The sequence below is a fragment of the Anas platyrhynchos genome, chromosome 2 (genome assembly GCF_047663525.1).
Source record: "Anas platyrhynchos isolate ZD024472 breed Pekin duck chromosome 2, IASCAAS_PekinDuck_T2T, whole genome shotgun sequence".
Classification (NCBI taxonomy): Eukaryota; Metazoa; Chordata; class Aves; order Anseriformes; family Anatidae; genus Anas; species Anas platyrhynchos.
The window spans coordinates 107,058,141-107,085,161 of record NC_092588.1 but is presented as its reverse complement, the minus strand read 5'-3'; the positions used below and the strand labels follow the sequence as shown (position 1 = coordinate 107,085,161).

Sequence of the window (27,021 nt, the reverse complement as noted above, 5' to 3'; positions counted from 1 at the left end):
CAAGGCTCCAGCAGAGGGGTTCATCTCACCCAACCTCCCACTTTTAACCACGTTGAGTTGGGTCAGGGCCAACACGGGGTAACCAGATCCTCAGCCCGAGCTGCAGGTTTTGGCTGCACCAAAGCATCAGCTCGAGCCAAAGCCGCTTTGGCTACCTGGCCTGAGAGCGCTCTCCGCCCTGCAGATGAGCAGATGAGCTCGGTGGTTTAAGGGGATTAGCTGTGCTGAACGGCTCTGCTCCGGCCACTTCTCATGTCCGCAGCGCTCGGCCTTCGGTCAGCACTGATCTCACGTTCAGCTGCCCCGAGAGGTTTTGCTGCAGCTGCCTGAGGACAACCACGAGCTGTCCCCAGGCCTCGGAGGAAAGATGAGCTTGCAGCTCAAGCTGGGTGGGCATCCCGAGGGGCTGAGTGAGCCCAAAGTGTCTGCAACGTGTCCCCTTTCTCTAGCACCGGGGTTCTGGGTTGGCTTGCCACTGTCATTTGCGACCAGGATGACAAACAGCACTAAAAGGTGATTTGGGTAAGAACACCTTTTTTTTAAGCACTGCACGCAGCAAAGCAGTGCTTAAACCGGCACAGGCACGGCATGCTCCTGATGCCACCTACCTTAGCCACTTGTCTTAGGCTGCGAAGAGCAGCCTGGGCCCTGCCAGAGCCCCTAGCACCGGAGCAGCCTCGGTTCTGGCAAATTTCTCAAATTTCTACCCGAAGGAAGCGGATCGCATCTTCCTGGGGACAGCGCAGGCGGCGCGCAGCCGCTCCTCCTGAAGGCAGCAGGCAGCAAGTGCTGGGTAACATCATCGGCGTGAAGTTGTAACAATGTGGGAGAATGTGGCAATTCATGGAAAATGTCATCGACCAAAAGGCAATTAGCAGCGAGCCTAAATGCAGAAGCAGAAGGGAGTGGTTTCCTAACAAAACAAGCCTTGTTAAAAAATAAAGGAGGAAAAAAAAGAAAAAAAAACCTCCTCAACCTTGCTTTCCTCAAAAAAAGCAGCATTCTCAGGAGACTGAAAGCATTTGAAAAAATACTTCTGGGAAGCTTTCTGTAAAGATTATTCTTTACAGACAGATTTGGCAGCCCTTTCTGCTCTGTCTCCTAATGCTGTTGAGCATAACTATGTTAAGTCAATAAGCAAAGCCACTCAAAGTTTTTTTTTTTGAGGTTTTCTAGGCCAAGAGAGGAAGCAGTGAGATAGGAAAGTTTTCAGAAGTGGGAGTTGTGCCTGCCTTGCTTCTAATTGTAGTGAAACTGTCAACCTCTGCGTTGTGTTTCAAGACTTTACACTTCAAAATCATTCCCTCTGTGCTTTGAATTGCTATACTTTTAAGCTAACTACTTCTAAAAGTGCTGTTTAAAAAAAAATGACATCTTCAACCACATTTAACATTGTGAATAAATCTGAATTTGCAAAGTCTCATTGGGTCCCTGCAAAAGTGCAGATTTTTTTTTTTTTATCACACTTGACAGCCAATCTCTTGGAAATGATTTGTGCAGAAATCTAGCTTAAATTACTTCATATCAAGGCATTTAAGAGAAAATGTGTTTTTCTTTGTTATAAGCTAAAAATAATGGTGTCCTTTTTACCTCAGATTAAGAAAAAAAAAGCAACAACACCCAACAACCACACTGAAGCAGCAAGCAGCATTGAAACCAATTAGTAATCTTACAACCTAAAAGCCTACCTACGTGCAGGCATGTGTTAATCGCATTTCAGAATGAGCTTCAGGCACACGTGGCCAAAAAAAAAGTGCAGCAGGATGAATTGCTTTATCTCCTGCACGCAGCCAGAAGAGAACACGGGTCCATGTACTACGGTGAGAGTGATGGGTGGGTGTTCAGGGCCCCTGCAAAGATGTTCCCTGCTCCTGAGCCCAGGGAATCACTTCAGTCTATGCCAAAATGGTAAATCCACAGACAAGCCAACGTGCTGCATTTCTCCTTGCTGCCCGGACTTGCTATCCAGCAAGGAGAGAGATACCTGCAGAGTGGGGAGCCGAGGGAGCCCAGCACTCTCCAAGTCTCCCTGCGGATATTTGAGTTTTAGGGTAATTGGGAGGCCACGCTCCTTTCACGCCGTCATGAAATAGAGTATCCGCGTTGATTGGGCTTTGCTGATTTTAAAATACGGAGGCTAATTTCAGGAGAGTAAAGACAGTTAGTTTCAGTACGACTTGGGTGTGTTCACAGCCCATTGCTCAACGCAGTTAACCCAATTCAGGGTAAGTGCTTACTGCTAAATAGTCGGGGCGATGGCAAACAAGCATGGAAAGCAGCTCAGAGTGCTGGCTGAGGGAGATAGGGACACTGCAAGCCTCGGCGAGGTCCTACCTGCTAGCTAGTGTGACAGTGCCCAGCACAAGGAAGTCCCAAGACTGACCGGGGTCCCTGCATAACTCTCTCCCCCACCAGAAAATGACAGCGTACCTTGTGGGGCTGAACAACTTTGAAGCATTATCTCGAGGTCTGCCAAAGTTCGAGCTGTTCCAGATGCCAGGTTGCAACTTAAGCTCATCTATTTTTCATATCCTTCTCCCGGCCTCTCGTTTCCCTGGCCTGAAGGAGGACAGCAGCGTGTTTCACCCCAGCGAGAAGCTCACGAACGAATGACTCCCCCTCGCAGCAGTGAGGCTGCACCAGCTGCTTGCTGAGGAGGTCCCACCCCACTCTTTGCTCACCGCCTTGGCTGGGTCAGGCTGAGGTGCTACAATTCCTGCAGCAGCTCTGAGTAACCAGCCAGCGCCCAGCCCCAGCCCCGTTTCCCCACGAGGATGCTGCCCTCTGCATGCTGCCCTGGCAGCATTCAGCTCGGGCTCTGGGGTGCCACGTGCCCGCCGCACCGCCCCGGCAAACAGCCCCATCAGATCGTTCCCACAGCACGCACATCTCTTCCTGGCTTGCCGCAAGGTGAGTGCACAGTTTTTGCTAGCCTTGCACTTTTTTTTTTCTTTCCCCTCTCCGCGTCATGTGTGTGAATCGCTCCCGTTTCCCAGCACCAAGGAGTTAAGGGAAGAAAGAGGTACCGCGGCATGTGCTTCGTGCAAGGGTAAGTGGGTTGGCCAGCTATCAAAGCAGATTGTTAAATACTGCAGCGAGCTCCTGATTTTTTTTTTCCCCCGACTGCAATAAACGTAAGGACTTAATGTGGCCGTAAATTTCAACCTAGACCACATCTGCTGATAAAGCAAAGTCTTTGTACTTGCACAACTGCCGTTGACGGTACACAAAATACTTAAATTTCATGAAATTCTCCTACATTCAAAAGCTGACCTGCAGTCAGCCCGAGGCGGCCAGCGTGAACTGCACGCTCAGCAGAACTGCACATTAAAGACGGGGGGGAAACGGAGCCTGTGTTGTACTACTAAATGAGACTGCTAAGAAAGTGGATCGTTTGTGCAACTGCTAAGCTCCTGGAGTATTTCGGGCACCACTTCACCGCACCAGATTAAACCATTTCTGCCCTGGTTCCCATCCAGGCAGCGCTGGGTGACGGCCGCGTCGCTTGTCTCCTTCCTCGCAGGCACGAGCAGAAGTGGGGGCTGCAGGACTCTGCCACGCTCTGCTGTGAAACCTCTCCTTGGAATTAATTGAGGCTACCCGGCTATTTGAGGCGTTTTACACTCGTGCAATTGCACTAATAGCCTGGAAAAGAGCGTGTGCGTTGATGTACGTTGTTTCTTCTCCTGGTCTCTTGGGAAACTTGAGCTGTAGACTTTGGCCATCAGCATTCACGCTACTTTACAGAAGATAACTGAATTCTGATACCGTGATCTAATTTTAACTTATTTCTTGGCAAGATGCTCTCTCCTTATGCGCATACATGTCAGACACAGATTCTGTTCCAGCAGCGTTCCCTCGATTAATTATTACCAAACCATTTGAAGGTTTCTCCACCGCAAGCCAGGTGTCAGCAGCTGGGACCTACCTAACAGGGCTCCGTCCCTGAGCAGTTTCACTTTGCATGGCCTAAGTGACCTTGGACCAGCGAACTTCCTCGTTGGCTCATGCCCGGCTCTAAACTCCCCAGAGGAAGGTAACCCCGAGCAGCACCTCTCCCAAACCCACAAATCTCCTTCTTGAGATCCCTTCCCATTGCAAGGCTGCCCTAACTGCCCCACAGGCGTGAAATCTATCCCAGGATGTGACAAGCAACTCTTTCTACCATCTGTATTATTATTATTGCTCTGAAAAAAAAACAACAAACTATTAATAACAGCAAAATGATCTCATTTACACTGCTAGCAAATCTAATTTTCATATGTATAATCAACAGGACTCTGCATACAAACAGACGGTTACTCTTTCATCCTGGGCTTGGAGACACGAAAAAGGAAGTGTGTTTCATAGCTGGCCCCATGGCATCTACACCTACTCCTGCAACCTCGAGTTAAGCAGAAGTCTGTGGCATCCCAGCTGCTTTTCAGTTATCCAACACTTTCCCAACCCCGGACTAGTTTCGTTTTAAAAACCAGCCTCTGATACAAAATTGCAACGACCTGACTGTGTCTACTTCATGCACAAGGATCAATCCAGAATTTTGGCTGCTTCAAGCTCAGAACTTGTGAATCCCATGCAGGGGGGATTTTCGGCGAGGCGAGCTCACCTTGCCATTGACAGTACGTCCTGAGCAATGCTCAGTGCTTTACAGAGAGGTGGGAAGCTGCAGCCTGTCCCGGCCAAGCCACAAAGCAACCCAAACCTGACGGTCTAAGAAAATGGAGATCTGTCCAACATACCATGGTAACGTGAGCCGCTTCTCCTCAGGTGTTTCACAGACACTCAAGCTATTAGTGACAGCGTTACCGAAATACAGGCTGGTTCTGCAATGTGGATTGGGAGGCGTCCCATCCTTCTGGGATTATTATCCTTGATTTCAAATGAGCCTCTTTTGGAAGTGCTTGGTATTAACACACCAGTGCTTTGTCACAAAGACACGTATCAGAGATGTGATTTCTAGCAAAAGCTGAAATCATGGAAGTTTTATTTGCATATAGTGTCAGAGCTGCTTTGGAAACAGACTCTTCAGTTACCTGCAGTGTTTGGAGGAACTCGCAGCTGCAGAAAGAAAAGAGCATTTTTCCTCCATCTATTACTGTCTTTCACCACGGGCCAAATTCTGCTCTCGCATCCAGTGCCACTTCAGCAGCATGGCCTGGGACCAAACCCAGAGTGATGCAACACACTCGCCTTCTAAGAAATCATAGAGTCACAGCATCATGAGGGTTGGAAAAGCCCTCCAAGATCATCTGGTCCAACCATCCCCTACCACCAAAGTCACCCACTAAACCACGTCCTTAAGCACCCTGTCCAACCTTTCCTTGAACACCCCTGGGGATGGAGACTCCAATGAAATTCAGTGTCTGATGTTCAAATACTAGATCACATTTGCTATATTAAAATAGCAAATTCATCAATTTCTTGGAATCGGCCGCAGTCCGGATGACGCAGCATTCCAGCGCTCGGCTCCTTCTGGCCGCAAATGCATCCTTAGAGGTCTGAAAACTCAGCTCCAACTGGAGTTGGCCCAAGCGTCCAGCGCTGGCATGGGACCCAGCGCAGCGCCAGAGCATGTCAGTAACTAACCCAACAGCCCGGGAGACGTTTTCAGGAACCCTGTGCAGAAAGCACCTCTGCCAACAAGGTTCAGCGAGCTTTCTGCCGGGGAGGCGAGCAGACGGATCGGATGTCAGCCGGTGTGTTTATCTTCTGCAAACACCCAACCGCCTTTCAAATAACATCTAACAGGGCAGATTACTGCTCTAATGCTAATGGAAACTGATCAAAAGGCCCCAGATTACTTGGCTGCCTTGCCTTAAAAACTTTCCCTGCTTTAGTTTCCATGCAAAATACATCAAAGGAGGATGCCCATCAACGGGGACCCTGTAGACTCAGCATGAATGGAAATGAGGGAAACTACACTTAAAACTGGGTTGTAGGTAAGAAACATCAGAAACCCCCCAGCCTAATTTAAGGGTTAGCTCCATGCATTTTCACAAGAGCTGCTTTGGAAAATAAGAGTCAGGGACCTGCTCCATCCAGCAGATTTGAAAATGTTGTTCCTTATCTACAAAAGGATTTTTTTCCTCAGTTTCCACCACGGTTCATTTGGCTGGAAACAAAAGTGGCTGGCACACTAGCGTAAAAAAAAAGGCACAAGTAAACACCGTCACTTTAAGCACTTGGAGCGAAGATAAACAGCAATGGTCAAACTTCACCCAGCCAGCTGGGCTTTGAAGGACGATGGCTGGGGACCACCTGGACTGAAGCTTCCACTGTTCCAAGGCAGAACAAATATTTCTTTGTGTCTGAAGACTTTTTAGCGAACGCGCAGGGTGACGACAGAGCAGGACAGAGATGCCTGTTAACAAAGCCAGCAACAATTACGGCTACGTCTAAGAATCAACAAGAAAAACACATACCAGCGTATTCCAAAGGCATTCGCTCACAAAGCAAACTCAATCCGCGCAAGCCCCAGCAGAGAAACCCGATAGCATCTCCTGATTTACGACCTCTCAGCAGGTTGTACTGGGTCCTCCAGATTCCGGGCTTGCCTTGGAAAGCAATTAAGTTTCTAGCACTTCTGGGAGCGACAAAAGCTCTCGCTAGGAGAAAACCTGCACGCTGCACTCTCGCTGAGTCTGCAGCCTGGCAGACGGAGACAACGGCACCGAGAGGTGCGAACTTCCCCCACTTGACTCGTTGGGGAGTGCGGGTACGTGCAGGGCCACCTAGAACTGCTCCTTTGTCCTGCATCCAAGCAGCCAGCTGGGGCTGGGGCTCCGAGGACATTTGCAGAGCCCCCTCTCAACCAGGAAAGAAAAATCCCTTTCCTCACCAGGAAGCCGTGCAAGCGCAGCCAGCGCGAACCGTTCCAATTACTCAGCAAGACCGAGTCCCCTTCCTTACGCCACAGCATGCCCAAAAACCGTGACGAAACCGAGGCCCTGCTGCGCTGGGCTCTGTGCAAACACACATTAGGAGGCAGCACCTGCTCCACGCGGCGCAAATTTTCTGCGGAGTAAGCCGTACCTAAGGTAACGCCAGGGCACGGAGCACGTGTACGAGCGGCGCCTCACATAACCCAGGACGAACGCTGCCTCTGAATTACCGTAGCACGGCAGCTCCGTCGGGTCGAAAACAGACGGGTGATAGGCCCCCGGGTGAATGAAAGGGCTCCCAGCAGCAAAAACACCGCGACGCCTGCGCAAGGACAGCCCAAAGCAGCTCCCCAGCACCGTGCTGCTTCTCCTTTTACTACAGCCACAGGCAGATCTTGTGAGGACAGAGCTAGAGCAGGGCTGACGAAGGCGTGGGCACGCTGCAGCGGCTGCCCGAGCTGCCTCTGCCTCACCGCAAGGCACAAGGGCGCAGGCAGGGCAGGCACCGGGGGGCTGCTGTCACGCTGAGGGCTCCCAGGCAGTTTGTTCTGTGGTGAACGTGTGAAGATCGGCGCTTTCTCACCTGCCGGCTGACTTGTGTGCCTCAGACTCTGCCTGCCTGCTTGCCAGAGCTGCTGAATGCTCCTCGCTCCAGGTGAAATCCGCCGGGGCAGTGCACGCTCAGCGCCTCGGGAAGCTGCCAGCAGGCCCTCTGGTCCTTTTCATTTCTCACTTATCGGGGTATCCGTTTCCTCTGCCGCACAGCAAGACACCCAACTCCTTGAACAAGCTCAGTGGAAGCACGAGACGCAGATCCTTTCCCCTCTTCAACGTTTTCAAAATGATTTAAGCCTAGTTATGAGAGCTCACCTGGCTCTGCTTCCTCGCCGATAACATCTCTGGTTTCACGGCCGTATTTTCTTCTACCTTTTGCTCACCCGTTGCTGTGCAAGGGCTTACAAATACAATACTTCCAATTTCTGCCAAGTTTGGCAGAGAATAAGTCAGAAAAAAACATTCTCCCTCTTATCTCCTTTGGCTGAAGTCACAGTCATTTTTAACAACCAGAGGGAAGTGCTTTGGGAGACAGAAACACGTTTAAAGAAGCACGCAGACAGAAGTGCAAGACGCTCGAATGTCCTTTAAGCCCTCATTAAAGCGCTCCAAAGTCTTTGGACAGAAAGCACCGAGCCACTGCAGGCTTGGTCACGAACAGTTCATTACACACACAAAGATACACAGACCCATCAGAAGTGCTACGTTTGCAAAATTACGAGCTAAAAGGCAAGGAAATACCAGGAAAATGGCCAATTACGCAACGCTTCATCTTCTTGTTTAATTTTACGATCGCAGTGTTTTTTTCCACAGGAAATGGTGCCACTCATTGTATAGTAGGGCTGGTGTTATTGAATAAGCAGTACTCGGCGTTTTGCTTCATTCTCGCTGTTAAAATCGGTCCCAAGCCTTTTTTATATCTCTGCTTCAAGCCGTGCTTTAAAGACAGAACAAGCAATTCCCTCATAGGTTATTTTCTGGCTGTCACCACATTATCTAACTGCTTGATATACTAAAATTAGTCCTCGTTCACAACACCCCTGTGAGAAGAGTTTTTTTTTTCCCCATCGCACAGACTCCGAGAGCTTGAGGTTGTGGACAAAGGTCCCTTCCAAACCCAGCTATGCCATTTGAAGAGGTTTTCCTCCCACACACATGCTCGGCACCAGCTGCCCCTCTTCCTGTGATGACTGTCTCCCTTCAGAAGCGCTAGCAGGCTGGTATAAAAGCGTTTTGCAATCCCTTATGGTGAAAATAAACTGAAGAGGCTACAAATTACTCTTTACTCTCTCCTGTGCTACCCCAGTTTTGCCTCCACCCAGCAGGGGAGCATTCACCTCCCCAGGGCAGGCCCAAGAGGAGGTGCAGGGAGCACGCGGGAGCTTGTGCTGAGATGGGCACCACCAGGGAGCCCCAGCCCTGCAGGTGCTCAAGGCCAGGCTGGATGGGGCTTTGGGCAGCCTGGGCTGGTGGGAGGTGTCCCTGCCCATGGCAGGGGGGTGGCACTGGTCTTCAAGGTCCCTTCCAACCCGAACTGTTCTGTGGCTCTGTTACCACACAAGATATTTCTGCCAGCCAGATACCTCTGGGATCCTCTCGGAGGTTATTTCACCACCACAGAGTGGCACATTATCAAACCAAGCCAAGACAAGGTGCCATGTTATCAAGCCAAGCCCTTCAGCTTTAAAACACAGCACACTCACTGCAGCTCTTCCTAACGACCCCCTGCTGTGCAGCCACAAAAATGACACATCTCTGAGTTTACAAACTGACCTATTAGAGGAAGCTTTTCCTGCAAATGAGAGGCAGATCCCTAACACCAGGGCACCCCCACAGCCAAATTTCAAATGCACATCCCCGAGAGTAAAGGTGCTACACAGCTACTCAATGAAACATCTGGCCTATTTTTAAAAAGGGTATAAAAAGTGATTTTCTGTAGCTTGTTCTCAAGACAACCTGAATCATTCATGCTGAAATGTAAAAAAAAAAAAAAAAACAACTTGAAACAGCCACTGAGTTTGGAAAAATGTCTCTTCAAAAGGTTATCCTGGAAAAAATACTACATGTTGTGCAGTGCTGATTGCAGGCAGTTCAACCAGCTTTTCTTACATTACCTGCTATTTCCTACAGTTATTACTGAGAAAGGCCCCTAAACAAATCCATGATGAAGAATAAAATTGAGAGATCATAAGCTCTAGCGGTGCCTGGACATATCTTGACAAAGAAATGCAGGCTCTAATAGAAATGATGCCTAATAGCGAAGCAATAGATGGTGAATGCAGAAGCCAAGTCATCGCTGTCTGCAAAAATTGTTTGATTCAGATAGGCAAGAGACAGGAAATCCAAGTGTCACAGTCACAGCCTATTTACAAAAATTAGGAGGAAGTGTTGATTGGTTTCTATAGACACAAACATTGATACTCACACTAGAATCAAACAATTACTCTTATCACTGCAAGCAGGGTCGAACGCTGATCATCATAGTTCAGCCATCCGACAGAAAGACAGCAAGAAAATCCTTTTGACACATAGCCTTCACCATACACGAGTCAGATGATTCAGCTGCCAGAAAGCAAATAAAATTACTTTAAAACAAACATTTCGGTCTTTCTTTATAAAAACATGTAGCTTTTCAGCAGATGACTCAAATGTGAAAACTTGTGGTCTTTGCTCCAGTAGCTGGGTCGGCTGTAGTCTGAGCTGCTATGTAAATGACTCAAGTGTTTTTCACCTGCTAGGGTGCGAGCTGCACTCCTGAACCCTCTGTAGAAGGGACCACCACTGCTGCTGAGCCACAGACGAGGAGGGCAGTGAGGTATGAAACTTCTCTTCCCCCACAGGGGACTTCCACAATGCGACAGACAGAGCAGTTGTAAAGGCACTTTCTCCTCACATATGGCTTCTGAAACAGAACAAAAGGCCCATCTTACTAATTGTATTTAGCAAGCCATGAGCCAGCAGTGTGCCCTCGTGGCCAAGAAGGCCAATGGTGTCCTGGGCTGCATTCGGAAGAGTGTTGCCAGCAGGTCAAGGGAGGTGATCCTGCCCTTTGGTTCAGCCCTGGTGAGGCCACACCAGGAGTTGTGTCCAGTTCTGGGCTCCCCAGGACATGGACATCCCAGAGAGTCCAGCAGAGGGCTATGAAGATGATGAGGGGACTGAAGCACCTCTCTTATGAGGAAAGGCTGAGAGAGCTAATCCTGTTTAACCTAGAGAAGGCTGAGAAGGGATCCCATCAATGTCTACAAATATCTTACGGGAGGGTGTCAAGACACTGGGGCTGGACTCTTTTCAGTGGTGCCCAAAGAAAGGCTGAGAAGCAGCAGACAGAAACCGAAACACAGAAGTTCCAGCTGAATGTAAGGAAAACCTTCATTACTGTGAGGGTGTCCAAGCTGAACAGGTTGCCAAGAGAGATTGGTTGTAGTCTCCTTCTCTGGAGATATCCAAACCTGCCCAGATGCCATCCTGTGCAACATGCTCTAGGTGACCCTACTTGAGCAGGGGATCGGGCCAGATGATCTCCAGAGGTCCCTTCCAACCTCAACCATCCTGAGATGGTCACCTGTGATACGACAGACTACATCTGCACCAGGAGAACAAGAGGTGTATCTGCCATACTTGTGTAACCACGATGAGAGCTCGAGCACAAAGAAAGCCTGTGCGTTTTGTTACCCCATCCAGACACAGATCTAACGTTACTGTATTGAGTTGCACTTCCTGGCTCTCACCCGTTTGAGTCAAACAAACACGTTTTGCGAACAATGATGCCTTGTTTTCTGCATTCCCCCATTATATGGGTCTGTAACACAGACCAATCTCCACTTTTTCCTCCACTGGACAGGTAAATAAACACTGGGAAGAACCAGAGCGCATGCAGTGCTGGCCAGGCTTTCCTAGTAACCCTAGTGAGAAGCAGGGAAGAAGGAAACCTTCCTCCAACCAGAGATGAATGAATCCAAGCCAAACCAAGAGCGGTCCAGCAAACAGCCTCACGGTGGGAAGCCACCCAAATCCTTTCACTTCCAAGCAGAACTGCTAGAAGGAAGCGCAAACCAAGTCCAGAGAGATGTTTATTTTCTGAAAAAAGACGAGCTGTTCAGATCACAAGACGTACATGGGGATGGCCTGACTCTTATTTCATGGGGTGTACTGGAGTTAATGTTGATTTACATGGGTTTTGGATACACTACCTAACAACACCAACACCATCTCAGTGTCAGGCACTGCAGGAATGTCACTGGTTGAGGCAGGGAAGTCGTAACAACTCACCCTCCTTGTCATTAGTATCATCCTGATTTCCCCTTAAGTCTTCCAGGAAAAGCAGATATATGGATCTCTCATCTTGACAATTCATCCATTTCTAGACTGCACGGCAAGGCTCCATACTGATCCACTTTGGCTAGCAGAGCAGTAAACAAATGTGGAAAAAACCTCACTGAGTGCTGAAGAAATTCAGGGCAAGAAAATAACCCAGAAGTACCTGGACTGTGCCCAGGTCTCCTCACAGCTTTATGATGAAGACTGTTAAGAAGCAGAGGACATGCTTTGATTTTAAATACCCAACTTCTTAAGTGTAGCATGAAAGAAATGTGAGGTGTGAGGAAGATTACCATCAGCATCATTCAAAAGCAAGCACGCTGGAACAAATCCATTTGAGTTTATCTAGGTTGATGGAGCTGCATCACCTTACATCAGAGAGAATGTACCTCGCTGCACCTCATGGAACACTGTTATTTAAGGTTCAGAGGGTTACTGACTTTTCACAACAAATACCCTAGAATATTTGTAAGTTTGGGAAGGAAAATCTCAAGGGGCAGCCTACCCAGAAGTTGTGAGCCAGGCGCAGGACAGGAGATCAAAGAGCTCTGAAGAAAAGGGAGGTTTTCTGGAGTGAGGGTGAGCATCTGAGAAAAGCACTCTTGAGTTTGAGATCATGCTCACTGTGGTATGGGACGGGTCTGGGCTCTTCCACTCCTCCAGCTAACACAGAGCAGGTCTGAAGGAGGCGAATGGCATCACCTTTCATATGTGGAACACAAAGGTGGTCACAACTCCCTGATCACAGAAGACAGCCCTGGGCTTAGCCTCTGGTCTCCATGCTGTAAAGCAGTTCTGAAAAGCTGTACAGAGAAAAGAGAAATCTGGGACAACTGACTTGTGTTTATTACACATATTTTTTACTTCAGGTTTTTTTTTTTTTTTTTTTTTTTGTGTATGACATCCCTGGAAGAAATAGTTCATGTAAAAGGGCCATTTGAAGGTCTGAGTCTTTTTACAACTGATATTTAAATTTGGAAGGTGAGTCAGATATTGACAGAAGGAGAAAATAAAAAGGAATTTGCATAAATGTAAGCTGCACAGACAAGCACTGTTGATCTTTTTTTTCTTTTCTTGTTTTTTTATTTTTTTTTTATTTTTTTTTTTAAATAACAAAACAATTCTACCAAGTGCAGAAAAGAAACGCAAGGGGTAAGCTGCAAGTTAGAGGACTGGACTTTATGAGCTGATACACAGACCGAAGTCTGTTCCACAGCCCTGGGGCAAACTTCACTCTCTCTCTGAAGCAGTAATTTAGAAGCAGACACTGCTCAGTGACATGTCACTGTCTGGGAGTGCATAAATCCTGCTAGTCCGGGATGCAAGACAGCTGAGATAACTGAGCTGTGATCACGCTGGAAAAATGGGAGTGGGAAGAGCAACTGAGTGGCATCGGTAGAAAACAAAAGCATGGGAGAAGGATTTGAACAGGAGGGTGATCTAGAGGATGGAATAGCTGCTTAGGATTTGGGAAACTGAAGTCAAAGCACGACATCACCAAGCTCTTACGTACTGCTGAGCTTGTCCTTTAGCCCTTCTGTACCTCATCTGCAAAACAGGGATAGCACCAGTTGCCTAACTCATATACAGGTATGGGAATAAAAACATAAAGAAGAGCAGAGCACTCAAATGTCAGGCTCACAGCTCAGTGAAGAACACTTCTCTACTCAACAGGAGCCTCCACATCCCAAAGAAATTTAATTTTTGAAGTGGTTGCACCACTTGCTTAAAAATGAAGCCACGTGCTTAATCTCTGGGCCAGAGAGCGAGACAGATTTTGTGTTTACTTTGGCGCTGAAGGACTAAAATGATTTCCTTGTTTTCATGATTTTCCCACAATTTCAATTATACACATCTAGATTTATTGCATACTTAAGAAATATTGTCGAAGGGAACACGTCCATAAAAGTTCTTATTTCATCCCCCTGAAACCTGCAATTCTCACTAAGGCACGGACCGAAGGATTTCAGCGCCCTTTGCACACAAAGAACTGGACAGATTTTTACATCTTAACTGCTTTTAACAGTCTCTAGGATCTTGCACATTAGGAGTCCCCAGGCTTCATGCAGCAATACCCACAGGCAAACACTGTAGGAGAAGACCTGCAAAGTCCACAAAATAGTGAAATACACTTCAGCAATACAAAGCACACATTCACAGAACTCAGAAAGAGAAATTCTAGTCCGTATTATTCACTAGTTTCAAACACGAGCTAACAGAGAAACTTCTGCCATGAAAAGAAGTGGAAAATACAGAATCCTATTGAGGTGTCTATGTCTATGATTTCCTAAGATCAATTCAGTGCAGCGATTAATTAATCTTATCAGTCTTTCATAGGCTTTATTAGATCACAAATTCACACAAATGATTAACTTCTACCACTGCTTTCAGTAAGGATCTGCTTAAGGACAAGTCTTTGGCACATTCCTCAGTTTCATACTAATCTTGCAAATGTGCCAGTACACTAAGGAGAGAGGAACAAGAAAAACCCAACCCAAATCCTGATACTAAACAGCAAATGCTAGGCCAGAAATGCACTAGTTGTTAAGAAGAAAATACCAACAGCAGAACCAAAAATAACTCTTCAATCATTTGTCTTCTCAAACCTCTCTATTCCCTCTTTTCAGGATCCATGCTTGTCATAACTGACTGTTGCTTATGCTTGCTCTGGGGTGTCTCAGAGCTTGTTTCCACTGAGATAAAAATATGCCTTTTTCTCAACCATGTTATTAGCAATCATAGCAAGTGGTTTTAATTCTTTTTCCTCCATGACCTTTCTCGAGTTCTGCCTACTGTTTATCTAAAAGCAAAAGCTGGTTGATGGTTATCTCGTTTTTTCTTTTCACAAGTATTCAAATGAAAAGTGATGCTACCTCTTATTCTAATGTAGATGCAAGCCACCTTTAGTTGGGGGGCAGGGAAGATGCAGGTTTCCCCATTGGCAAAGCTGTGCTGTATCTGTTTTCCCATTTATTATTTTTTTCTATCACATCAATTTCTGTTTTATTATTTTTTTTAAATGTATGACTTGTTATCAGAACCAAACAATTTGCTTGGGCTCACAACAGCCAGCTTTTAGGCTCCTCCACCTTGAATTGCAGTGACAGCCAAAGCAACAAGGCAGCAAACCCATCAAAAGTCACCTGTCAAAACAAGAGTATGTAAATACCAGTGAAAGTCAATAAACTCTGCATCTTTTGTGACACAGTGGCATTTCGTGATGGTTATTCCTCCCTAATAATTAACAGATGACAGTTCAGTTTTAAAACAAGGACAGTCTGCAATCAGTGACCCATCCCTGCTGCTCAACCATCTGATCTGTCTCAAGGTCACTGTCTTCAGTAACTCGGTAAGGATTACATCATCTGTCCTCGTATAGGGCACTTACATCAGCGATCAATACCTGAGATCTGAGCATTGTCAACAAATTCACGTTGGGGATGAGTTACAACTGGGCAGATACCACAGACACAACGCTCCTCTTCAGTCCTGCCCACATCCCCATTAAGACTACATTATAAAACTATCGGCTCTACTACTATTATTTGTGTCACAGTGGGAACTGAGTGCTAAGCATGACGGGGTGGAGAAGGTGCCACAGCAGCATACCCTTTGCAAAGACACAGCAGCCTTTGGTTTGAAGAGCTTGCAGCAGCCTGAAGTGACAAGAGCAACGGAGGGTGGGAGCAAGAGGTGTAAGCAGATGGCAGCAGACCACATGTTATTTCAGCAAGCTTTTGGTGGCGGTTCAGTTTGAGGCGCAGTCACGTGTTCACCTCCAACAGTGATAAGTGTTTCGAGCTATTTTAGTTTCCTTTGCCTTGACACAGACCTGGCAGACGCAGGCGCCAAGCTAAGGTGTCCCAGCAGAAGATGTGCAAATGGGCAGCCGCTGGGTCCCTCCCCTACCGCTGGTTTGGGAGCGTAACACGAGGCGACACATTCAGGGTGAAGAGATCAGTTCAGCAGAAGGTCTGGGAAAAAGAGGATAAAGACGAGCCACTTATGAGTGAAATTGAGCAAAATGAGAGCTAGGCTGAACCACGAATCAGCCTAGGTCAGAGGAAGTCTGTGTGCATTTGCAATTGTGCCTCTTTCTGGCTGAGGTCTTCTGGAAGGGGCAGCTCCTTGATTCCCACTTGCAGGAAGCTGTTGAAGATCTGGAGCTTGCCCTACCCACCTATAGTAAGATTCAATAAAAGGTGGTAGCTCACACGTGGGGGAAGAGAGAACGTACAGCAGTACCTAGAGGCACTGACCTACTTGGCTCCTGTACAGGCATACAGCAAATGACAGCTCCTGCCTCAGATACAAAGAGCAATACTTGGAAGAGCAGTCCCAGGGAGAGGAACACCAAGCTGACATTTTCACCCCTGGATACATTAAATTAGGTACCGATCCATACTTCAGGACCTACAGAGCTGGCCTCCTTCACAGTAGTGCTGCGTGCACCCAGAGGCCCATTAAGGTAACGTGAAGGGTTGCAGATGACCTGCCTGCCCTGGAAATCAGGCCTGGGCTAACCAGATTCAATGGCTCTGACCTTAGCAGGCACGGTTGTGAAAGGCAGACGAGACCCCAGCACCAGCATGGAAATTATACGAGGTTTCTAAAGCACAAATCACATGCTGAATCTTAAAAATACGTATGCTGTAGCTGCGTGTCCTCAAATGTCTCTCAGGGCAAGGCCATTTTAAATGCTGATTTTTAAAACACTTGATTTTGCAGAGCGCAACTCCATAACTTTAAGGACAGATCACCTTCTCGTCCTCAGGCAGAACCTTACCACCACATACACACAGCGGATGTATTTGCTGCACGTCACTCAGTCTTCTCCCTGTACACACACAGACACACAGCGGTCATCTTTAACGAGAGCAGAAAAATCAGCATCAAAAAGGCAACCACAAGGAGCACATCTCAGAGAAGAGGGTTTTTTTTTGCATCAGATTAGGGCAAGGCAGATCATAATAACTGTGTTTTCCTGGTAGGACCCACTCCTGTATGCTTCTCACCAAGAGGCAGGAAAACTCACGTCCTTTGGAGTAATTAGCAATGCAAGGTCTGCCTCGGTGGGGCTCATTACGGGGTAAGGGCATTAGTCCCTTTCTGTTGTTATAAATCCTTGGTGTATTTGCAGTAACAAAAAATCACTTTCAGAGTTGTTTGTTTGCTTGTGTGTTACGGTACTTCAAGTTCAAAGTGTTCAAAGCCTTACTCAGGTCACACTTACAGCTGATTTAATAGGGAAGCGCAGCTCCTGAAGGTACTTCTTACCTTTGCAGACTGGAGAATAATTACACACAGAGAGGCTAACTCTGCCATCCCCCTGTGCCAGTTTTATGCTGAAATAACCCCACTGATTGATGAAATTAAGATGGAATGAGACTGCAGTCATCTAACACTGAAACGGGCCATAAAAAGATAAAATCTGCGTTGTTAAAAATGTAGTCAACTCAAGAGATTTCCTTCCTCATTCTCTACGCAGATAAGCTCTTCTGTTTTTTCCACATGAGGAATTTTGAAAAAGCAAGACCTGTAGGATTCTGGGGTCTTTATTTATTTATTTATTTATTTATTTTGGCTATTAGATCATGCTCCATGGGAAAGCTCAGCACAAAGCTAAGTGCACATGCCTCACAGGTAAGAGGAAATTAAAACACAAGATGAAACTACCCCGTCCATACAGCTTACCATGTAGTTTATCAAGCGGATAAATATGAAGTTAAAAAGTTAAATGCTACTTCAGTTTCATGACTGCTAGCTCTTTATCGCTGTCTCAGAACCCAGCTGTGTTCTGTGGAGGAGGAAACATGTCAGTGCAGCAAATTTTACCTGCAATGAGAAGTAATTTATTGTGCCTAACTGTGAAAAGCAAATTGGTATCATCATCCAGAAGTTTGTATCTCATGAGTGTTGTTTCTGTAATTTGCCTTTCTTTTAGAAAGGACTAAGATTAGAACAGGAATGCAAAAACTTGCAGCTAAAATTAAATTAAGCTGGATTTCATGAAAAGTTGTTAGATGAGAAGGGCTGAAAGGAGATGTAGGTACAGCACAAAAAGAAGCACAACAGAGTTAAGAAAAAATAAGTTATTTCTTAATTGCTAGTGAGATACCTTAGTCTCAGATACCACTAAAAAATCTAAGAAAAAAAGACCTTTTCCTTTTAAAATGTGTCCCTGGTAAGCCAATTTGATAATTGAAGAAAATGAAAGAGCAAAAGAATTGGATATTGTTTTTAACCAAGATTGCCTTCACCTGAAGAAGACAATCTGCATAAGCACGACTGGGGAGGAGGCATTACAAGAAATCTAAGTAAGGACCAAACGAAAAATCTGACGCTCACCCTGAAGTGCCTCGCTACTGGATTTCTTTAAAGCACTCTTTAAAATGCCATCACTTTTCCCAGCAGCAAGGAGGACAGTATGTGTGTTTTACTGCTGGAGCAGCAGCTAGCTAAGGTTAAGAAAACTGAACAGGATGGGGTGGGACAACGGTGGGGACAGGAATTGCGTACGTCGCTGAATGTTCCCATTGCTTTGCAACTGCTCGACTGCGTAAGAGGGAAAGAAGACAAGGGCTTTCCAACAACTGGTTTATGTCTCCTCTGGCAGAATCCTTTGCTCTGCAGCCACCCAGCTCCCACAGAGGTGAAGTATAAAAGCCCGAGCTCTTACTAGCCCGTTTACAAAAATAAACTCCGATCTTCTACACTGCTCAAGTATTATATACAACTAAGGAGCCTCCTGTTCCTCAACACACCACCAGCACCTCCTGGTACACTTACTTTCCACTCTCTCCTCTCTCCTATCCGACTTTTTCAGCCGTCTTGTACTCTCTCTCCCTCTCCTGCAGTACTTGCTCCCATCTCCTTTATCTTCCCAACCCATCCTTCAACCTGTAGCTCCTTCCCAAGTTATGTGGCTTTCCAGCTTCTCTCCCAGACGCTGTGGTTGTCCATCCCGCTGCTCTGTTTCTCTGCTGATAATCTGTTTTTAATAACAGGCCCTGGTTTTGCTGGTCTTTTGTTTGTTTGCTTTTAACTAACACCAAAAACTTAGGAAAAAAAAAGAAAAAAAAGGTGACAGGTATCTAAGGAGCTTACAACAGAACAAACCATCACCTTTGCCTTTCTTTTAGAAAGCAGAACATTAAAAATGTTGTAGTCAAAGGCAGAGATGAAATTTATAAAAACTAACTGGAATCAGTATTCAGGACAGATGGGTTGACACCCCTTCTTGCCAAGATAAGCGTCAGGCTCACAGGACCTTGCTATGACATGATTTCAGAAAAGAAGGCACCTCCATCAGCATAAAACCAGATCTTCAGGCTGTGCTGCTTCAAAATGGAGCATGGAAAATGCTACCCAGCTGACCCCCAGGAGAAGCCTTCCCATATGTAAGGGAAAGGGGGGCAAACCCAGCAGCGTAAGAGAAAAAGAAGCACAGAGTGGTTAAGTGTATTGCCCCCAAATGGGACTGCGAGTTGGCAGCAACACAAGTACAGAGAATTGTCAGGGCTCCTTGGCTACATCAAACTGCTAGAGGAAAGCTCTTCTTCCTTAGCTGTCTTAACCATAGACCTTGGTTAAAGAAATACCCTGCACAGCACACCAAAGCCAGAGAAACTGTCCTCTGGGGACACTTCTCTCACTCTTCAGTGAGGGTTTCACCCTGGTGCACCTCAGCAAGTTGCAACCTCCTCACTCAGGTCAGCCTTCACCTCCCGATGCTGGACACCCTGATGAAGATGATGAAGAGTAAGGTTTAACTTGATGGTTGATGTAGCAGGTGTGGTAACATTCTCTCGGTGATAGCAGCTTGGAGTGTGGAAATTATTCTCTTCACCTTTTTATTTCCCCCTGCTCTCCAAACAAGCGCCTTCTGCTTGCCGATGCGGTGAGGGTGACCTTCTGAGGGAAAGGCCCTGGAGAAAGCAGAACTGCACAGTGGCTGCCGTGAGCAAGAATTTGCCTTGCAAAATGACCAGGCCACCCCAAAGTCCCAAGTGTGACGGGGCACACACAGAAAAACTGTAATAAATGTACTCAACCACACAGAAAGGCCTACCATGCAGGCTGCACTGATGGCAATGAAAAACTCCAATAAGGCCAAATACCACTGTGAAGGTCTTTGGTGCAATGGTTAGGGGACTGGAAAAGGCATGTTCTCAAGGAGATCATGGGGAAAAATGCACTCAGTGGGGAAATGAAGGTGAATAAAGCCAAATCCTCCTTGCAAAACCAGAATTCAATACTCACTGTTGTTGGGGAAGGCGAGCTGTGCCCGCGCTGGGCACAGAAGATGCCCTGTTTCAGGATGCTGTCTGCTCTCGCTGATGGCTCTCTCCTGCTGTTCACAGCAGACTTCAGCAGAACTACTGCTTGTGCTTTCTAGCAGTGAAAGCAGGACCAAGCCTGTATTCAAATCGGTATTGACGCCACGCTCACTCTCAGTTTTAGTCTCTAACAGCAGAAACCGGTGGTAGTCAGTAAAGGCTTGTTAAGCATATTCAAATGAGCTCAGTGCATTTCTACGTGCAATTAATTGTGATTTATTTGAAGGCAATCTGTTAGCACTCCCTTTTTCTGCTTCCTATAACTCCAATTAATGAGGGCCAAGCCTCAGTCTGAAACAGTTTTATTTCATGTGTTGAACAAAAACGATGGAAAAAAAGGGTTATTATCCAAACCAATAAAGCGCTCTGGCAAAAAAAATACACAAAAAAAATTCTTTGCATCTTTCAGAGAAACAAATGTTTTAAGGACAAAGGTTGGGCAAGCTAGATTAAATAACCGTAGCAAGTTAAGACTCTGGAAGCCAAACAGTTTTCATTTAATAAGAAGCTAAGTGGTGTTTCTGCCACCACTGCTATTAGTCCTCTACTTTCCACTGTTCTCTGTTTAGTGTCTACGTGTCTTATGGCCTTGGAAAACAAACTAACTACAATGTCTCTAAAACAAGGGAGCAAGGAAATAAGCATGTCTTGTCTGTTATAAATTAGCTATATGTGTTTTTGAATCCGTAGCTTGCCTGTTTAAAAACATTTCCAATAGCTCTTTTGCATTTAGGAGGGAGAAAACCCACTTCTATTTTCTCTAGTATTTCCAGTCAAGTGTTTAGGTAGGATAAAACCCAGATTATTTCTTAAACCATTTTTGTCCTAGTCAGCAAGAGTTGGGGTTGGTAATTCTCTATGGGTTTCACCCGTCCACGGAAACCTTTTATCGCTCTTCCCTGAAGGACTTCAACACACTACTGACAGTGGACCCTCTGCACTAAATATGAGTGAAAAGACCATACCCATGAACGGTCTTTTGTCCTCCAACATCTACACAGAGTGAAAACAACTGGTCGTACTGGCCCTCAGGTTACAGGTACCCCCTAAAAGAGAGGAGAGGCATGCTTTTATGGATACAAGCTTTCACGGTGAGATTTAGAAATACCACATTTTGACATGGAATAGAAATCTGTGGATTTTTCAAGTGCTTTCCGAATACCTTTTCCTTCTGTCAGTCAAACAAAATAGCCAGCTATACATAACTTGTGCTGCATAGGCAAGTTCCTTTCATAATATACTAAGTGCTTTGATACAATGCTGGTTGGCACTTCAGACCCTAAGCCAGGTTTGCTAAAATCTGTCCAAATACCCTAAACGAAAAGATGAAGGAGCTGTGCTACAAATAGAGCAACTGCAGAGGCTACGGCCCTGCCCACATTCACTCTCATGTATTTTTACACAAAGCCTAGCACTGTATGATGTGGGTGCCAGCTATAGCTTGTACCATACTGCCAACACAACAGGATCCAAAAACAGATAACAAGGAAAATTCTAGGGCAGTGCCTGTGTACTATGAGGAATAAGATTTGTTGTTTTTTTTTTAAGAATCATCATTGTAACACGTTTCATAGACGTTGAAAATACGGATGCAAATCGCACTACAACCGTCAGTCAAAAATCACTTCAAACTCATCACCTCCCTCCCCAGAAGGGAGATTTTTTTGAGTGAGGTTCTGCTTTAGCTCCTGCCTCCACCGCAGAGAGTCGTATCATGACACGATAACATCATGACAGGTTTATAAAGCGTGATGGATTTCACTGTACGAGCAAGGTAATTTTGCAGTCCTGGTCAGAGCCTCTGGTACAGCCCTGCTAGACCGCACAGTCCCAGCACACACACAACCTGAGCACGGTAAATTCAGTCACACAGCAAAGTTTTTCAGGTTTGTGGGACCTTACTTAGCTAAGGCTTTATGAAGTAACTTTCCAGCAACATTTTGCAGCAGCAAGTTTGACTTCTTTCCTTCCTCCGAGCTCACTGAACCTGGAGAAACGCTGCCTGTTTGTTCTCCTTGTGCCACAAACAAGCTCTCTTGTTACTGTGCGGTAGTAACAAGCAGCAAAACAAGGGCTGAGACGAATGGGTTACATCTCCCCTCCCCAACCTGCATCCCACCAGGTCACCAGGGAAATTTACCTCAGGGACTGCAGTCCTCCAGGTGGACAGTGCGGGCTGGCACTCCCCTCACCCCTGCCCTTTCCTTCACCATCGCCTCACAGGCCCAGCACCCCAGGGGCCCAGGATTCAAGCTTTCCCATTCTGTGGAGAAATAACTACAGGCCTCAGCCCTATCGCAGCTCAGTGCCTGGAAATAGCTCCTCACAGCCCTCCGCTTGCCACAGGCACTCAGGGTGCCCTCCTGACGTATTTATTGGGCTGGCAAAGCCAGAAATGGTCGGCACATCCAGCGCTGGCCCCTCTTCTTGTTATTATGACGATCACTCTTTTTCCGAATGGCACCGAGGAGGTGGTGGCACTGATACTGCCTTGCTGAGAGCCTCCACTGCTGTGGAAAGGCACCCGAAGCCGCTCAGGCTGCCCTGAGACACAGGACACCGCGCTAGAGGAAGCCTCCAGACTAGAAATCCAATTTCACGACCAAAAGCCAATCACCAGGAGCTTTCCTACATTTGGGACTTATGACGGAAGCGCCTCAAATTTCTATTTTAAAGCATTCCTCCCAGCAGGCTAGCTTTCTTTTGGCACCGCCTTCCTCTCCACCTACGGCATTTCACGGCCTTCGCCTTTACTATTATCTGGGGAACAAAAGGGGTTGCTCATACCTTCACTTGCTCTGCGGACCGGAGAACAGCTGGATCCCAGAATGACAACAAAAGGAGAGAAATTAAAAATATACGTACCTGCACTAAGAAATTGAGGATTTACCTTTCCTAAGAACACTCAAAACGCAACAAATGAAAACGAGGGAATTATCAGTCTTCAGCAGAATAAGTGATTCGATTTTCACTCACGGAAAAAGGCCTATATTTAGAAGGCATAATAGATTACTTTTTCTGCTGGTAAATTCAGCGGAATTAAGAGAACCAGATGGCCAAATATCTATGGAGCATTCAGATCTATTACACTGATGCAGAAACATTAGAGAGGAAGAAATCCTACACGCCTTGAGAGTAGCCTGTACAGACCACATAATAACGAATGAGATCATTATGCACTGCCTCGAAGCACGTGGACTTTTGACTTTCAACAGCTTATGTGTGTCTTGGAATGTCAAGAAATTAACATTTTTTTCTATTTAAAAAAAGTCCTGAAGCACCATTCCTTCTGATTTAGCACAAAGATTAGAAGATGAAAAACCTCTACTCCCAGTAAATACTCATTTGGCAACCTCAGTGATCACAGGATTTGAAAACACTGGTGTTACAAAACACTGGTTTACTATTTAAGGGCGAGCGAAAAATGAAAAGCACAGCTCAGAAGCCCAGCCTGAAAAAAATCAGCACGCCCACCACAGCATCGCTGATGCACACAGCGAGAAACATCCCCACAACGGGGAAACAATATCACCGGTTCAACACTCCAGCAAAGAAAAATTCCTGGACGAATTGTGTCAGCAGCTCCACAGGATCCTCTCACGATGGAAGAAGTTTCATTGCAAGCTGATGGCATCAAGGAGCACGCCTACAGCTTTTGCTCAGTTTTAAACCCATGCCAAGTCCTCACCCTGCAGAACAGAGAAAGGATGAGGCAGCGTTGAGGGCCCTGGGATGGGACTGGGGAGATGCAGCCTCGGCTCCCTGCCCGGTGGAGCCAGCACATGAGCATACCTTGGGGTTTGATTATGGCACCTGAGTGATGGAGACACCACCACGTCCCCATCTGAAGGAAGCGCTGGGGGTCAGGCCCAGGAAAGGCCGAGATGCTCAGGAGGGGGCTGATGTGCTGCACACAGACTTCCCAGGCAGTCCCAGGAAAGCAAATCCCGCAGTGCTGTCCTCTGCTCCTTGAGAAACAGACAACTAGAACTGGAAGTGGAAGATGAAGGAAGCAGCTAACTTTGAGTTTAACACAGACAGTGAAATTCTGGCAAAAACTACGCTTGAAAAATCACTATCTTAGGCACACTTCAAAAATAATAACAGCAGCTCTGTTTTAATTTTACGGCTGTAGTTACCTTAACATTTGCAGTATCTCCATGTCTCTGAAATACAATCAATGATCATTAGAAAGGAGAATAGTTTTCAGATGAAATCTGATGTTATGTTTTCTCAGGCTGCAAACAAACGTGATGAGCACTGACACAAAAAGCATTTGAGCTGTGCAAACAGTGTTTTGTTCTATAAACACTAATGGGAAAGCACCTACCAATGCAGCCTTGACTCAGTCTAGCTGATTAAAAACTATTTTAAGCAATGTCCCTATACATTGTGTTAAAAATAATTTTATGTTCTGTTTTATAACAGGGAACTGAAAAACAAGATGACAACTGAAGAAACATAATGTGAAACACAGGCTCTGGTTTTAAAGGATGTTCATGGTGTAGAGGATTATGAAAAGATTTTCTAATGGTATTTTCCTTTTTTCTCCCCACAAATTTTAATATGAGCATGTTCTCTAACCACGCATCCCTAGAAAGTATTTACTGGGAGGATTTCCCTCCTGCTTACCCACAAACTGTCCAACCCCCACAAAACTGAAAAAATTGCACATGTCAGCCCAACTAATTAATTCAAGCTCACAAATAGCTACCCAATCACTGAAATATCTGTACCTACACAGTATTTTCCCACACCATTTTAGTGATTTATTTTATGTTTAGATAGCCTAATACATCAATCAGTGTGAAAAGGACCCAAAGGGTAAATTAATTAGATGGTTTATACCTTGTTCATGATCTTTTTACTTGCCTCAAGAGTGTAAAGTGACCTTTATGCGTATGAAAATCAAGGCGTAGGACTTGTACTTTTTGTACTACTGATGTGAAAACCTTAGCTGTACTCCCAGTTTAGGCTGCAGTCGTTGTAGTCCCAAAAATGACCCTTAGGGCTACAAGGTTCTTGGGTCACAAATAAAACAAAACCAAAAACCAGAAATCAACCTCCTTGTGGTTTCCTTAGCTAAACTACAGCATCTTGTCCCATGCAGGGGAAACCTCAGCGTTTGCCTACCTGTGAACTGCTTTTTACACTTCTGCAGTTAATTCAAACATTTTCCCGGTCCGCATCAAGCAACCCGCCAGACGTCAGACACACCAATAGCTCACTCGGGGTCAGCGTAGTGAGCATCCTGTCTGTGAGCCTAAGCATGCACACACAAACCACTCAACACACACACACAGGTAGGGTAAAAAGGGGGGCCTTTGGTAGGAATTTGGAGAAAGCAGTGAATTCCCATCTCTGTGACATGGTACACCGTGAGCTCCTTCTCAGCAACACGCAACCCAGCACCCAAAAACAGCCTAGTTGCCACTCTTACCCTCTCCCCCTGGCAAATACTCACTTAGTCAATGTTTGTTTTTTTTTTTTTCCTAGGAAATGACTAGAGACTAACTACTCATTTCCATTAAATCACTGGGGACTGATTCCAATAGGGGTTCCGATGCAGGACGTCAGGTTCAGATTTCACCTAAATAAGCATAAATTAGGTTAATATACGTAAATCCATAAACGCTACAGAATTTTAAGAAAGAAGAGACTTGTCCTTTAGCTTTGATCGATGAAGGCCAAACGCATACTTGCAGTTTGGACTGAAAGGCTTTGAACACTGGGGAATGCATCTCACGGGTGTAACTCAGTTTAATGACCAGGGGAATCAGGCTGATCAGTACTAGCTGAGAATGTGGCCATGTTTTGGATTTCCTTGTAGAAAGGGTAAATATAACCAGCCAGGTAGAGCAGACAGCTGTTAAAAGCTCCATTGATCATCCGCTGGCACTATCACACACATAAAGCAGATTCTGATGATATTTCATAGACAATAGTCCTGGAGCTCTGGTACCATAATGCAGTTGAAATCCAAAGAATATGGTGGTGTTTGTTTTTCTGTTGTTTGTTTAAGTGACACAGGTGATTTTATTTCGTAAGAGCAGGCCAGCCACATCTGGTAGCACACTTCACAAATCACTAACATGGTGATTCACTCATTGCTTCTTATTCTTAGAACACATACAGAGAAGGAATGACAAAATATTATCAGTCAGAGCCATACCAACTTGCTAAATGGAGATCTATTTCATTTCAAAATGTTGTTGCTAAAACTTAACGAAAGACTTGTCTCTCCTGATCACTTCCCAGCACAAGGCTGAGGCAGAGAAGCTGACACCAGTTGCATTCTGCGGCACAACACGTTTTTTATCGCGACACTTTGAACTCAAGCCCAAAAAGAAACAATCCTGAAGCACATTCTAGTGCAGAGCTCACAAGGAGAAGGCTGCGATTCCAGACTTTTGTTGACATTTGAGCCTGCAATGCTTCACTCCCACTATTGTTCTGAATGCTGAATAGACACCCTCCTCGCCACGCACACTCGCACACGCGCTCACACGCGCTGCGCGTTACATCATGTACCTCGCTGCTAATAGTAAACCCGGCAGAAAGGAATTTTATTTTTACACTTTCACACCACCCACTCCTAATTAATGTCAATCAGCGTCTCCTGCATAGTACACACTGCAAATATGCACGGCCTTATCTGTGCTGGGTTGTTTTTTTTTTTTTGCTGGGCTCCACGGACTGTGATGGATCCGCGCAGGACCAGCCTGCAGACACACCACCCTCCCGAGGAGCCATGAAAATGGTCAGACTTTTTGGGAATGCTCCTGTTGGCTTGCTCATGCTTTCCCCCAGCCCAGCCACAAATGGGGAGTCCTTCTCTGGTTCGGAAGAGCTGCAGGGACGTGTCAGTACATCCTGACAGCTGCCGGGAACAGGCACAGCAGAGGGAGGGACAGCAGGGGAATCTT

The 27,021-nt window shown here is 46.1% G+C and overlaps 1 protein-coding gene across 16 annotated transcripts in view; it reads right to left on the bottom strand.

Moving 5' to 3' along the window:
- The window catches only part of ATXN1 (ataxin 1), a 200,016-nt gene that overhangs the window by 84,643 nt on the left and 88,352 nt on the right, over positions 1-27,021 (bottom strand). Inside the window, exon 4 of one of the 16 annotated variants that reach the window (XM_038174995.2) lies at positions 15,589-15,730. The exons of 13 other annotated variants lie outside the window; for them this stretch is intronic. The gene's annotated coding sequence lies outside the window, so the exon portion shown is untranslated. Of the gene's footprint in view, positions 1-2,430; positions 2,588-10,167; positions 10,339-15,588; positions 15,731-27,021 lie in introns of those variants that run through there. 2 more of the 16 variants (XM_027451272.3, XM_072033325.1) reach the window with 2 other exon arrangements.